We start from the raw sequence: 12,775 nt of genomic DNA on the forward strand, positions 1-12,775 counted from the left end.
CACTGCTGAATCTCCAGAAATTGACACAGAGGAGAAAGGCCCCAACACACTGTGAGTGCTCAATAAGTATTTGTTGAAAAAGTAGATGGATAGATGGATGGATGATGAATGGATGGATTTGGCAGGGAGTTGGGGGATGTATCTTGGAGAGGGTAACACCAGAACTGAAACTCAAAGGATCTTTTGGGTAAATAAAAAGCATTTCAGATGAGATTGGGCACATTCAAGGTGTAAGAAACGGCACAGAGGATCAAAGGGTGAGGACGGGAAAACTGAATGGGAAGAAATCAGAGAGGGAGACAAACCATGAGAGACTCTTGACTCTGGGAAACAAACTGAGGGTTGCTGGAGGGGGGTGGGGGGGATGGGGTAACTGGGTGATGGGCATTAAGGAGGGCACATGATGCAATGAGCACTGGGTGTCATACGCAACTAATAAATTATCAAACAAAATTATCTGAAACTAATGATGTACTATATGTTGGCTAATTGAATTTAAATAAAAAATTAAAAAAAAAATCATTTCAGCAAGAGAATGCCTAGCCCACATGTGATCTTGGGTCAATCATATTACCGCTTTCTCCTCTGTAATAGGAAGCTAATACATAATATTGGCAAGTCTATGATGAGCAATGAAACTAAAACAGGAGTTCAGACGAACTAAAATGAGCTGAGGATGGTGCAGGCTAATGCAAGATGGAAAAGGACAAGAGGAACCATGCCTTTCTCCACAACCACCAAATCAAGTTCCAACCGCAGCAGACAGAGACTGAGGAAGCCAGGCACAATGAGGGTGTGAGCTGGGTGGGTTAGCTGAACTTGATCTTGCGGTTTAACAAGGGATGCTTCAGTCCCAGGCCAAAAGCAAAATCCCAAGAACGCTATAGAACTATATTCTAAACTGTTAATTCACAAAGCAAACCGCCACTTGTCATATGCTATTTGCCTTTGTGTAAATAATTGCATCTGAGTCTGAGTTTTGCCCTCTGTAAAATAAAGTCCACATCGTCTCCTACTAAATGACACATAAAAGCTTCCAGAACAGTGTCTGCCTCTTTGGAAGTGCAGAGTCAAAGTTTGCTATGTGGAAATACAATGATTGCATGAAGTTTACATTACAGTAGGGAGAGCCAATTCCCCAGTGAGCTACATGAAAACCAGGGCTCAGGTCGCCATTCTGGAAAAAGGCAACAAACTCCAACTCAGATTTTATTTTCTGAGGCTTAAGGAGAGTCACGGCAGGAAAAAAAAATCCGTATTTTCCTAAAAAAAATAAGATTGTGGCCTGGAAGCAGTGAACTATGTGGTGTGGGAAAGTGGAGGACTTTGAGAGCCAGGCAGATCTGAGTCAAAATCCTGGGGCCCCATTTTCAATCCCATGTCTCAAAGCAAGTTTGTAAAATTCTCTTGACTTCCTTGTCTTTATCTTCAAAAGAGAAATCAATAGATCTACCTTGCAAGGTTGTCTCTAGGGTGAGAAATGTACATAAACAGCCTAGCAAAATGGAATTAATAGGTGCTCAATGCATGCTGAAGAGCATAATTCATTACTATTAATATAATTGAACATTTGAGTGTGCTTTGAAAGATGAGGGGCCCTGTTGGTCCTGGGTCATAAAAATAATTCATGTGCATATACCATGAAATATCAAAAACACCGTTGCTATTTTTGTTTATATGAGCTACTCAAAGTACTTCCTGAAGTTGAGGTTGAACGGATAAATTTATACAACCCACAACCTCACTAGCAGGTTACCGACTGAACAGTGTAAAAAAGGGAGGAGGAGGGATGGCGTCTTGACACAGTGGTTTAAAAGGAGGACAAAATAGGACATACGCCTATAGCACTTCATTCATGCAGGCAGGCGCTTACACGCTTGCCTCCTGGCATGAGGAAGGAAAGCCCCATATGGACCCTATGGGGAAGGAGGCCACCACTACAGGCCAGAGCCAGGCAACCCTCTCCATCTCCTTGAGAGCCTTGGGCCCGGAGTCTGGGGCCAGACTTCCCTCATCAACCCCAGGAATTGCTTTACACTTCATCTAGTGAAACCCACTCATTAGACAGTGACTGGGATCCAGAGAGGGAGGATGATTACAGAAGGTTAGTGAGTCAGTGGCAGACCTCAGTTCCCCAGGGACTCCCCAGGCAGTGCTCCCTCCATATCCCGCTAGGGCTTCCTGCTCCTCGGAAGCTTAGGAAGCGGAACTGAGCCAGGATCCCTAGCTCCCTACTTCTGTTCCTTCTTCCCCCTCCCCTCCAGGCTCCCAACTCTGCTGAGCTTGCACGAGAGGACCCAAGGACCCCCGTTTCCTAGGGCAGAGGCAGCCGCCACAGTTACCCTTCTGGGTTTCTCTTTTTCCTTCTCTTTCATCATCTTTCTATGTCCCCCAATTGGCTATTAAATAAAACTGACTATTTTCCTTGTCCTTTATTTTTTAAACTTTATATTCGGTTTTTCTTTCATTGATTTTATCTTTAAAGTAATAAGCTCAAAGGATTTGAATGTTTTCAAGTATGTCTAGAATAAGATTTGACAGGGTTCTGTGCTTCCAAAGCAAAAGGATTAGCTATTTCTCCCTAAGAAACATAATTTAGTTGCCTCCTGCCAGTGAAGCCCAGAATTGCCGATCTCAGGGGTCACACTGGTCCTTGAAACACAAAGGGTCCCTTAGCCCTGGGGGAGCACCTCAGTGGTCAGTTCCCCAGTGAGCTACGCGAAAACCAGGGCTCAGGTCGAGGTGGAGCCTTGCTCAGAGAGCACCTAGCAGGGCTCAGGCCTTGGCAGCACCTCCCAGAATTTGAAAGGACTCCCTAACACATGCATGCACACCCACACACACATGCAGGAGCCCAGGCCTCTCTAACTTATAAGCACCAGCCATCCTCAGAAGGACCCCCACCTCAGTGTGTCCCGGTATCAACCATCTTTCCCGCTCCCCAGTGGCTCCCACAGTCTCTGCAAACAGAAGGGCCTCAGGATCCTAAAATTCAAGGTCACTTCTCCGTGGTGGAAACCCCTGTCCACAGTCAGGCCCTTGGTTCCTAACACGAGTCACTGCTAGGTGAGAGGATCGGGGTGGGTGCTCAGGGAGAGGCAGAGTTACCGACTTCTTCAACGTTGTTAGATCTGGGAGGACATGTGAAACGCTCAACCTGGCAAAAGCCAGAATTATGATACATTAAGTGTAAACTTAAAAGGCAAAGAAATAAGAGAGAGAGAATGAGGTTGGTCCCCAAAGCCCTTTCCCTACGTGTTCTCTAATCAATGCTTATCCCACAAAGGTGCAGACTATTCCATTTCCTTTGGGCAGACCTTCCCCTGGTCCCACGCTCTGCAATAGGGAACTTTCACGCTCCTTCCTGACATCTCCTCAGCGATGCCGAGCCATGATCTCGACAACAACCCTAGTCATGACAGCAACCGCAGGGACCGGCCACCTGCAGCAGGGACCCGGTCACCTGCAACGCTTGCTGGAGACCACTGAGCCCTTGCTGGGCATCCGTGCAGGTGCTGGTGCCCCCGTGGATCCCACACAAACCAACCCCGGGAATGAGAGGATCAGTGTCGTGAGAAGGAACAGCCGGAGGAAACCGATGCAGAGTGCGGGGGGCAGCCTCTTGGCCTCCCTCTCCAGTCCGTGTGGAGGCCGGATGCAAGCTACCAGAACACAGCCAGCAAGTCGCTCAGCGCTTTTCACTCTGCTGGGGCCCCCACCTCCACTCCTAGCCTCTCAGACAGGGAGAAAGAAAGACTTTATTACTTAGAAACTGAGTTCCTAGGGCTGGGAGAAGGGAAGCAACATGCTCAAGCTGACTCAACAAGTCAAGAGCAGACCCAAGATAAGAAGCAAGACCTTCTCACGCTCTGCCGGCCGCTTTCACTTCCCCTGGCTCAACTATTCAGGCCCTGGTTCCTCCTCACACGGCTAAAATGATGAGTAGGATTTAAAAATTCCCTTCCACCTTCCTCCAAAGGCCAATGATGAAATTGGACTATAAGCCACACTAGACCAAAAATTCCCAGCTTATTTTTAGTTCTATGGAATTTTAAAAAAAAATTACTTTGTCTCAATGAAACTTTGGAACCGATGCTTTAAAAAGTTTTGTTGTTGGGCGCCTGGGTGGCTCAGTTGGTTGAGCAACTGCCTTCGGCTCAGGTCATGGTCCTGGAGTCCCAGGATCGAGTCCCGCACCTGGCTCCCTGCTCAGCAGAGAGTCTGCTTCTCCCTCTGACCCTCCCCGCCTCATGTGCTCTCTCTCTCATTCTCTCTCTCAAATAAATAAATAAAAATCTTAAAAAAAAACAAAAAGTTTTGTTGTTGTTGTTGCTCCTGTTGTTTTGGGTCTGTGCCAAGGATGGTCATTTAATTTTTTTCCCTATTACAGCGGATCCTTCAATAACACAGGTTTGAACTGTGCGGGTCCACTTATACATAGATTTTTTTTTTTGACAATTGCAGTACAGTACTATAAATATATTTTCTCTTCCTTATGATTTTCTCAACATTTTCTTTTCTCTAGCTTACTTTATTGTAGGAATACAGCATATAATACATATCACATACAAAATATGCTTTAAGGCTTTTGATGAGCAACGGATGAACCATGTCACCATACCATCTGGTACGAAAGGTAGGAGTCTCGAGGGCCCCACCCATGCCTTCCCAACCCCCCAACCCAAGGGATGCTGTTTGTTCCTATGGGCTTTTGAAGAAGAAGCCCACAAACACTTCTTTGAAATTTCTTCCCCACATGTACTTCCAAATTCAGAATCTTTCAGATTTTAGAACAATAATATAGTGCATATACTACGTTATGTATACCCTGGGCAGGGTCAGGGGCACTCATCTATCTGATGAAAAATCTTACTCACCTAGAGTGGTATAAATAGAAACTATAAATAATCTTATGTACGATCAGGCCAGCTTTTGCCTCCAAATGAGCTATGAAAGACAAAACTTTAACTTTTCAGAGTATTTTGGATTTTGGACTTGCAAAGAAGGGAATGTCAGAAAATAGCTTACAACCTCATTTATTCTATCTGAAGGCACTCAAGGGTCCAGATTTGAAACCTCAACACTCCAGAAAGAAAACACACACACACACAATAAATAAATAAGAAAAAGACTAAGGGTGGGGAGACGCATTCCTTATAAAGTACAACCCTTGTCTTACACTCCAGCAAACACTACAGCCAGCTTCAATTCAAGTAATAACAGCTAGAAATATCAACCCAGAGGAGTGGATTCGGGGGCTTTGTCAGGAGCAAGGAAAAGCCCCGTGTCATTTTTCACCCCAAACAACAAATAAAGAGGAGCCTAAAGGAAGTAGCAAAAACTTTTCAAATTTTCTTCAAAGAGCAGGCAAAAAAAGGGAGACTGACATATGTTTAATTAATTTGTCCTTTACAATATGCCTGAGACACAAATATTATTAACTTCAGCTCATAAATGACAAACTTAGGAACCTTAGCAAGCCTAAGGAATTTGCTGAGGCGAAGAGCCAGGATTTCAATCCAGGTTTGTTTGCTTCCAGGGGCACGTTCGCCTTGTAGCCCCGGGATATTTTCCCAGAACTTCTAGATGCTCCTTTCACCTCTAGACCTCTCAAAGAGGTAGAGCCCAGTTGCAGCTCTAGCGAAGCTGAATTCTTGCCCCAGCCTTGGAAAAGCCTCTGGTATTGGCTCCCCATCTATCTGTCTCTTTCTCTTGACCTCAGTTTTTGTACAATAGAGGAAGTAGACCAAAGGTGTCATTCCAGTTTCGAGGACAAGCAAGTCCGTCATTCTGTGAGCTAAGACCACAGTTCTCACGCGTTCCTGTGACCTCCAGCTGTCGCAGGGAGAGGTCTGAAATATAAGTTCTGCACAACCTGTCTCAATTGGGTGGGCTCCACAGCTCAGCAAGGACATATGCTGCACACACCAGAGGCTCAGCTCATTACTGCTGGATGGCATTCTCTGATGAAGTGGGCTGAGCAAAGGACACCCTCCAAGGATATCAGCCCAATGCAGAGATGGGGAAGCACTGAAAATACGGCTCTATTTTCTTTGCTGCTGCTTCTTCTTCTTCTTCTTCTTCTTCTTCTTCTTCTTCTTCTTCTTCTTTCAATTTCAAGGTATGGAAGCACATCTAGCTCTTGAAGATGAGGATTCTACCCAAGATGCATGCTTCTTAATTCCACGCTCCTCACATAGGCACGGTTCTCATCTCTCGTGTCGGTGGTAGAGAGAGACCAGGCTTTGCAGGCACATAGAGGTGGCTTCAGGCAGCAGCCCACAACCTTCCTTAATGAGGTGACTTGATGCAAGTTCATCAACACCTCTGCATTTCTGTTCCCCCAACCAGAATGAGGATATCTCTTTCAAAAGTTCGTCAGAAGATGGCTAAAAGTGATCCTAAATGCTCACGATTGCTGCCAACAATAATTTACATGGCTCAGAAGGTGTTGTGGCCCACGCTGGACCAAGAGGACCACGAGACTCAGACAGATGAGAATTTGCTCGTCCCCCAGCCACAGCACGCTGCCATGCTACTCTAGGCGACTGGGACCCAGTCCCGTGGTTGCTATTGGAGGGGCCTGTGTTTGGTGGTCAATGGGAAAGACAGGACTTGATGGAGTGTTGAGGAAGTTGTGTGTTTGTCATTGTTCCTCACGATCCTAAGATGATTGTGCATTTTCATTTATTCTAAAGCCTGGGAATCATCAAACCAAATTATTATTTTTTTAAAAGGACATTAACTTAAAACAATTGCAGTAGCCAAGGCTTCTGTGAAGCCAAGCCCTCCATCTCCATGTCAGCAGGGACCATGGAAAGTGAGAGTAAGCTGGTGACTCTCCTCCCCGCCTCTGCTGAGCTCCTGCATCCCTTTTGTCTCTCCCTGTTGTCATTGGCCTTGACTTCCACTCATTTATCTGATGCTCAACCAGAACAGCGGTTCCCTTTCTGGGAAGGAGCGCAAGGTTTCTCTGCTCTTTGAGAGGATTATTTGAAAACACCCTTGGCTCTCGCCCTCCCCAGCTCGGCCTCGGCAGCCCCACTGACTAAGGCTGCCAGATTTGCCTCTTCCCCTCTCACTCAGGAAAAGGAGCCCCCCGGGCGTATTAGAATCATCAGGCTCCTCGATGCAGAAGGACTCTTTTAAGTCTTCAAATTCAACCTTCCCGTTTTACCGACAGAGAAACGGACCCAGGCAGCGAGGAGCAGAGCTGAGAGCCACGCCCGGGTCATCAGCTGTCCAAGCCGCGTGCTTTCCCCCTCTTCCCTGAAACATGTCAGGTGTAATTCAGGTGCTCCACAAATAACACAATAGTAACTCTTGGATTACATTTCCCTCTCTCTGGCACACGGCACTCTGTATGACAAATGCCAAGCTCCACTTAGGCGTGCGTCTCCTCCTCGGCCTCCCCTGGAATGACAACCAGCTGTGGGCAGGGATGATGCCCTATTGATCTCTGTTCCTTATCTAGTGCAGCACAGGGCAAGAACCTACCCCATACATATTTGTTAAATGAATGAATGAATGATCTCATTTTAATGCTTGATCCATCATAAAACTGCAGTTCAATTCTTTGGGGGCATACCATTTCCCGAGTTTCATTTTAAAGATCTAATTATCTACACCATACAGAATTTTTATTAGAAAGTGAAGTCATTAAATAAGCAGACACCAGACTCAGACCCTGAGATAATTGCAAATAGAAGCACATCTGTCTGTGGCGCTAAGCTGGACCCAGTAAGCACATTGCTGGTGAACATGGCACCCATTTTCAGCACTTGGATTCACTGGGACAACGGGTTCCCCAAACCAGGGAAATTAGGCTTCTAAATTACCTGAGAAAGGCTAGGAGTGCACAATTCTGTAATTGCTTTTCAATACCTCCATCTTCCTAGATGTGGGTTATAATGCCAGCCTGAATCCAAATCACCCTCACATTTAAAAGCCATCCATCCACATTTTCTGACCTTGTTGCTTCGGTCCGTATATATCCCTGGGACGCACCTGTCATGTTTTCCGTTCATACGTTCAGTTACAAAATCAGTTCAATTTATTTCAATGACAAAGCAGCAATCCATTCTTGTACAAAGGAAGCTACTTCTAACATCGTCAAACATTTTCTCTTAACTCAGACGTATCAGACTCTTCTTCCATTCATCACTTCTAGGAATGAGGCCTTCACCAACTGCACAAAGCTTTATTAATGCTACGCTGAGAGCAAAACTCTTAATAAAGTCTCTAAATATTTACTATGAGTCTAAGTTACTGACCAGTTCCACTCCCATTGAAATCTGCTCTCCTTCTCCAAACACAATTATTTTAGGTCACTGACACACCAGCCAAGGAAATGACAAGACTGTATACTATGGCAGAAAGTGCAAGCAGGACCCAGTTTTAAATTCTGGCCCTGTCCCTTACTAGCTGATGGACTCTTTGCAAGTTACCTTGCCTTTCCCGGTTTCCCTAACTATAAAAAGGGGACAAGAATACTAATGTCACAGAGTTCTGGTGATGATTTAAGAAAAATGTATATACATATATATGGTAACTTTAAAAAAAGGAAGCTAAACATGTCCAGTATGAAACGTATGAAGCATTCATTTTCAAGTATTCTTTGACAAAGGGGCCAAGAATATACAACGGGGAAAGGACAGTCTCTTCAACAAATGGTGCTGGGAAAACTGGACAGCCACATGCAAAAGAACGAAACTGGACCACTATCTTACACCGTACATGAAAATGAACTCGAAATGGATTAAAACCTTGCAAATAAGGCCTGAAACCATAAATCGCCTAGAACATACAGGCAATAAGCTCCCTGACACTGGTCTGAACAATGAATTTTTGCATTTGACACCAAAATCAAAGGCAGTGAAGCAAAAATAAACATGTGGGTTTATATCAAATTAAAATATCCTCACAGATAGTAACCTATGCTTGAAACTCAGAGTGTTTTTTGGCCATTTCAAATTCGTTCCCCTTTGAGAAAGCCAAAGTGTTGGTGATTTGCATAGAGGCACCGTTTTGTGGAGTATAGTTTATCTGGCGAGAGATAACTCAAAGACTAACCAACAGTTGAAGAACCAAAGCATGGGCAATTTTTAACCTTCCCAGATAACGAATAGATCTCTGAAGGCCAGAATTAGTCCAAAGAGCTCCCCACCGCAGTTCTAAGAGGACCCAGAGGCCCAGTAACTGAGAACTCTTTTCTAATCAATGAAAGTAAATAAGGGCAAGTCTACTGTGAGGTGGGCACCATGCCAGAAGCCATAAAGACATAAGATCATTTACTTCCTGGAAGGCAAGTATCAGTGTTGCCATTTTACAGGTACACAAACTGAGGCTCGGAGCTGTTAGTCCTTCAGGATCCCCCAGCTGAGACACAGCAGCAGCAGAGTCTGGATTCATAGCTGACTCGAGGATCCACTTCCTTCCAATCACACCATGCAGCTTCTGAGAAAGGATTTTAACTTGGATGAACTAGGAACCAGAGGATACTGGGTCGACGAGTCGAAACTCAGCAAGGAAGGCAGGACTTGCTTCCCCTGCCATAGGCCTCTGCTGTTCCTGCTCAGCAGCTGAGTGAGGGGCTCTGCAGCAATCACCCCATCGCAGTGAGGGCTGGACTCGGGCTCCCCAAGTGGGCAGTGGTAGGACAACTATGTTGTAACCACCAAGCACAGGCTGCCTGATTCAACCTTAATGGGTGACCTAGTCAAGGCATCTGGGGCCCCACATCACCCCAACTTCCCCTTCATCACACCACCTCTCTGACGCATCATAAGGATCTCTTTCTATGTCTGACTACATTCTTTGCAAAAAGGAATAATGGACAGTGTTTTAAATGCCCAGTTGCCAAAACTGTATTTGGTACAGAGTAGATGCTCAGTGAAGGTCAAGTGCATGAATGGAAGTGAATTCAACATCAAGGCTGGACAAGATGACTTTAGACAATGCCTCCCAGACCTGAGCTATCACAGCTTAATGATTCCTAGGTCAGCTTTCCATCTCTGGGCAGGAGCTCAGGGTCTCTGCAACACTGAGATTTCCCAACGGGATGAAGACATTATCGGTGCTTCAGGCTTTCAAATCTTCAAAGTACCCTCTTCAGGCTACTCCTTACCATCCTTCAGGAACAAGCAAACACGGCGATTGGAACAGATGCTGTCAGCCCCATTTTAAAGACGGTAAACTGAGGCCCATAGGAGTGACCTGAGTTCCCCAGGGCCGACATCCGGCAATGAGGCTGTTGATTCCCTAGTCTTTTCATGTTACCAAGCCTGGAGCATAGATAGGCAAAGTGAAGGGAAGAGGGTGGGAAAGAAGAGTGTGTGTGAGGAAGGGAAAATAAAAGGGAAGAGAGGGGGCAGCTTCTCTGGAGAGTGTCACCGACAGCTGACAGTCGGTGACCCTGTGGCCCTGGCAAACGCTGAACTCCTCACTCAGGGCTGGCTGGGATGGGGGCGGAGCGGGGGAGTGGGTTAACTTGGCTCTCGGTGCCCCTGACTTACCCAGTTGCATCTAGGCCCGGAGAGCAAAAGCAAACTGAACGCTTCTCGGGGCTGAGTAAAAAAACAGGAAGTCACAAGTGGCTTCACTCTCCTCTCAACTTGGGTCTCCCACAGTTGGGGTCAAGGGTGCACCAGAGACCTGACAGGCAGCTCCCTGGCAGCCTGCCACTGTGGGAGTCAGCAGCACCCCCAGAACACAGGGTTTAGGGGGCTCTGCTGTCCCGGGAGGAGCAAGACCAGGAAGCCCACAGGGTGGGAAGTCAGGGAGATGGGCGTTTGGTGCCAGTTCCATCACTGTTTCATTCATTGAACAAAAACGGAGCACTGACTCGGTGCTAAATCCAGTGTGACCCGAGGGAGAAGGCTCACTCTGAGCTCAGTTTTGTCATCTGCAAAGTGGGGACAGTCCCTACCACACAGCGCTGTCATGAACCTCAGTGAGCTCCTCCAGTACACATGGAATCTCTTATTAGCACCGAGGTAGGATGCAAGGCACCGTGTGCCCGAGACGGCGGCGCTGCCCGCTTCCCAGAGCTGAGGGCAGGAGGGAGTGTGGGCAGGTCTGTCCCCACCTCTCTCCCCTCGCTGGAGCCCAGGGCCAGAAGGAGGTGAAGTTCTGCCAGCCCCCAGCCTGGGCCCAGTGCCCATGTTTATGACTGTTTATTTCAGAGCAAGTAGAAAGGAGAAATTAGAGCCATAAAAGACAGGACAACAGACCAATAAAAACCAGCTCCCAGAAGAGTCAGGAGGAGGAAGAGAGGCAAAACTGTCACCATAGCAACACAAGACAGTCAGAAGCACGCAGGAAAAACAGCCCCTGCTCTGCCTCCTCTCTTCACAGCAAAGCGAGCCTGGGACCCCATTCGGAGCTCAGTGAAAGCCAAGGACCCACCCTAAAGCCTTAGTCCCCAGGCCCAGATGCCCAGCCTGACCTGGCTAGCAGCCACCCTCCTCCTGCTGGCCCTCATGCAGCACGGGTCCCAGTCCTTCAAGATCCCAGCCCAGCCTGCTGTGCCCTGGAGACTCAGTGCTATGAAGATGGCCCAGGCCCTATCCAGAGGGATGGTGATGGTGAAAGACGGGAAAAGTTTCCAACAGAGTAAGGCAGGAGGGCCACAGAGCTGTGGGGGCGACCGAGGCCCAAAACACCTGCCCCATTACTCTGCCCTGGAGTCCCTGGGGAGCAAACAGGGAAACAGGGACATGGGCGAGGAGACCGGGCCCAGAAGGGTGGCCCATCAGTACTGGACCCTACACGTCCAACACAGTGGCTGGGGGAATTCTGAGGATCTGGGGGGTGGGGTCAGCATATACCTCTGGGGGTCTTAAATGGCAAAGGTCTTGGTTCTGGTCCCTGGGGACACTGGCCAGCAAGTCAGGACAGCCTGGAGAAGGATCCAGGTACCCACTGGCCCATTATGACAGAGGCTTCTTAGTCCTTCAGCTGGCAGGCAAGACAGGTGTCTCCAACAAATTGCATGGCTGGCCTGGGACCAGCCTTTTGGGAAGTGGGTCAAATTGTTCCCAAAGCGTAAGATCTGTAAAGTCCCTTTTGCCAGACTGGGATTCTCAGGAGGAGGAAGGTGATAGGGCCAGGAGGCCTGGGTCCTAGGCACAGCAGTGCGCTGACTGGCTAAGAACATCTGGGGCAGGCTGCAGCGGAATGGTCCAGGTGTGCAGGCACTGGGGAGGGGGATCATCCTTGCTTCTGGCTCTGTAGAGAGAGGTGGGGAGCCTGGGCCTCTGGTGATGGGAAGGGGGAAGCAGAAGGTTGGGGTGTCCTGGAGAAATGGCTTTGGAGCTGAAGATACCTGGCTGGGGGCGGGGGGACCGGGGGACCGCGTGGCTGAGGGGTGACAGGGGTGATCGGGGAACACAATCAGGAGGCAGCCCTGGGGAGCGGGGCAACGGGCGCACAGACGGACATCTGGACGGCGGATGGCTGGAGAAGGGCTGAAGGACTGGGTCCTCCGCTCTCCCTCCCTCCCCCCCTCCCCTGAAGGCTGCAGGGGCGTCGGGAGCTGGGGAAGGATGGCAGGGCTCGCCCCGGCGCCTCCGGAGCCCCCTTCCCTGCCGACCCCCACCCGCGCTCCCCGCCGCGCCCCCGCCGCGCCCCCGCCGCGTCCGCGCTGCGCTCACCCGGGGTCGCCGCCGCCCAGCTCGGCCGCGCGTCCACCGCTGCCCCAGCCGCCGCCGCTGTGGACGCCTCTCCCGCGGCCGCCGCAGCCTGCGAGACGGCCCCGGAGCCCCGCCCCGGCCCG

General features: G+C 48.6%; 1 protein-coding gene across 3 annotated transcripts in view; it reads right to left on the reverse strand.

Annotated features, from left to right (window-relative positions):
• Positions 1–12,731, reverse strand: part of CYRIA (CYFIP related Rac1 interactor A) — a 105,034-nt gene extending 92,303 nt beyond the window's left edge. For 2 of the 3 annotated variants that reach the window (XM_035000623.1, XM_035000621.1), the window contains exon 1: positions 12,654–12,730. The gene's annotated coding sequence lies outside the window, so the exon portion shown is untranslated. Of the gene's footprint in view, positions 1–12,653 lie in introns of all 3 variants that reach the window. The other variant, XM_035000622.1, reaches the window with a different exon arrangement.
• Between the last annotated feature and the right edge of the window lie 44 nt (positions 12,732–12,775).

Source organism: Mirounga leonina, unplaced genomic scaffold, assembly GCF_011800145.1.
Source record: "Mirounga leonina isolate KUSES-001 unplaced genomic scaffold, KU_Mleo_1.0 Mir_125, whole genome shotgun sequence".
In the NCBI taxonomy this organism is placed as follows: Eukaryota; Metazoa; Chordata; class Mammalia; order Carnivora; family Phocidae; genus Mirounga; species Mirounga leonina.